At 40.8% G+C, this 2500-nt stretch overlaps 1 protein-coding gene across 2 annotated transcripts in view; it reads left to right on the forward strand.

Annotated features, from left to right (window-relative positions):
* Window positions 1-2500, forward strand: part of LOC113819991 (homeobox protein abdominal-A homolog) — a 204394-nt gene that overhangs the window by 729 nt on the left and 201165 nt on the right. The gene's annotated exons all lie outside the window — the stretch shown is intronic.

The following is a 2500-nucleotide window of genomic DNA, read 5'->3' on the forward strand; positions in this document are numbered from 1 at the left end:
GACACCCTGCAAGAGAAAACCCTTATCAAGAGCTTTCGTCAAGGAGTTTGTTTCCCCCATGTGTGTGCCGTCCAGTGTTTGTGCTCTTACCCCATGCTAGATCACTTGTTATCATGTGCTGCCCAAGCCTGCCATCTCGTAAACCCGTTGCAACGTGTGTTAAAACAATACGAAAGTGAAGCAGAAAATGTATATTATTCATCCGAGTCTGACAAGTGTAAATGACTGTCATGGAAAAAGAAGTGATGTGCAGTGTCAACGTCTTGGATCCTCGTTGCATGCAGTTGTCCGAGGAAGTTGTTGCACGTCAGTGCTTAAGAGCCAGCAAGAGATATTGCTCGATCCCTTTATGACACTTTCCTGACCCCTAGTTGCAAAATCCCCCACTCAAGCTGTAGTGTTGTGCATCGTCTATGAGTGTTTGTGTTCAAGGCCCAAAGAAAGGAACCTGGTTCTCGAAAGAGGCCGGTTTCAGTGTCTATCGCCTAACTCTCCTGGTACGATCTCTCTGAACCAAATTCACAATTCTTTTGAAAAAGATAAACAGTTCACGTTACTGACCGTTCACCGTAACTCTGGTGTGCCACTGAGAAATGGACAAAGTATAGAGACTCTGATAATGTAGCTCGTGGTGGAAGTAGGCTGTACTAAACGAACCCTTTATGAAGTGTAAAACGAGTTGTGTGATAGGTCATAAACGCCAGTGGTCGCGGCCCGTGTGTCAAGCAGAAGGGAAGTGTTTGGTCGCCCCAATAAAAATCTCACCTGACCGACCAACCTTGTGAAGAGCCGTTTAACAGGGGACAGTTAGCATGATTATTAAGTGTGCGAGATCTTATCGTGGTCGTGTTGTGCTCCTCATGCTATCTCGAGGCTGCACATGACACATAATCGATATCAAAAGGTTGCAACGGGACGAGGAGCTTATATTGATTGTTATTCTAGTGTTTGTGCCGTTCTGAGAAAAGACAGATTAAAACTTTGCCTACGTTATTCTTCAATACTTTTGTGTACACGCCCCCATGTGTAGGACTAATAGTGTGCATGATTTTACAAGATAATTTAAAGAAATGTGTATCAAATTCTAAAGAGAAATGTTGAAAAAAGTAGTTTAGGGATAAATTGCAGTGACGTTTATTACGAAGGACGGGATCGCAGGTGCTGCTCGCTCGCAGGTTGCCACTCATCTGACCGCAGCAACGCGTGCTAACACTCGGCTGCTGCTGCTGCCATCTAGCGGCCGTTCCGGAAACCTTCAACGTTCAATGTGCCCGATGCAATCTGCAATGAGAACGAAAGTCTATGAAACACTCAGGCGCCTCGCACACACACACACACACGCACACACACACACACACACTCTCTTTGCAAGCCCGGTGCTAGCGCTTTAAACACTGCACCTCCTCCATTACTATACCTGAGTGTCTGCAACTCACACTTCTGTGTATGAGATGTATAAATCCTATAGATATTGATAGCTATTCCGTTCATCTTCATCAGTATATAGCACCTTCTTACCACACAAGCTTACCATACCGTAGTTTGCGGCTTAGTACCATCGGTTTCCTACAGTACCACGAATCCAGCGTCGTTTAGTCTAATGATACTGGTCGTAGAAAGTCGTTAACATAACCCCGATGTAGTTGTAAACAGACATTGATGTATTCGAGTCACTGTGGATTTTTATTATTAAAGAGGAAGAAGTGCATTCTGGTACTTTATTTGCATACTGCATGTTTATTCGCAGCGTTCTTTTTATACGACTTTTCGTGATAAAACCGCTGCAAAAATAATAATGTGTAAACCATGCCCTTGTTCTGTTGCCGCTTGCAAATGCTATGTATTGTTGTTTCATATTGAGTCAAATTTATGTGTAGCAATATTGAAAGATTTTCCGGTCATGAACTTTGCCATTGCTGACTCTAGTAAGAAAAGATATTTGATATTGTTTATCAAAGGCAAACCCCGAAAATCCCGCTTGAATTGACTTGTAAATCCGCTCATTGCATCCGTAACTCCACGATTGCCAAACCTCATTGCAGAACATGTTTGAAGTTCTCCATGAAAATAAAAAACATTTCATTTACTTTAGGATATGACTTTCGTAAGAGCCAGACGAAGATAAATTTCATAAACATACGCAGAAGAACAAGCAATATACTTGCAATAGTCTCCACGCTTGCATTTTCTATTCTGTCATTTTTATTGTTCGCAAGAAAATAAATGTTTATACTTACATCCCTGTTAATGTCAATGGAGTTGTTACTGGTATCATCCTATAAAGATATTGTTATTGATGTTGCATTATTACTATGGCCATTAGTGGTATTGCTTCTGCCTTTGATAAGTGATCTTATCATTTTCAGATTAATATGATTGTGTTCTTTCTGCTATGATTGTTGTTATTATGAAACTCCTAATGTCATTGCATTTTTTTATATTATTGTCATTATATTCATTATGATATACAGAGTATTATTATTATGGGAGGTATTCATTT

This window comes from Penaeus vannamei, chromosome 35, assembly GCF_042767895.1.
Source record: "Penaeus vannamei isolate JL-2024 chromosome 35, ASM4276789v1, whole genome shotgun sequence".
In the NCBI taxonomy this organism is placed as follows: domain Eukaryota; kingdom Metazoa; phylum Arthropoda; class Malacostraca; order Decapoda; family Penaeidae; genus Penaeus; species Penaeus vannamei.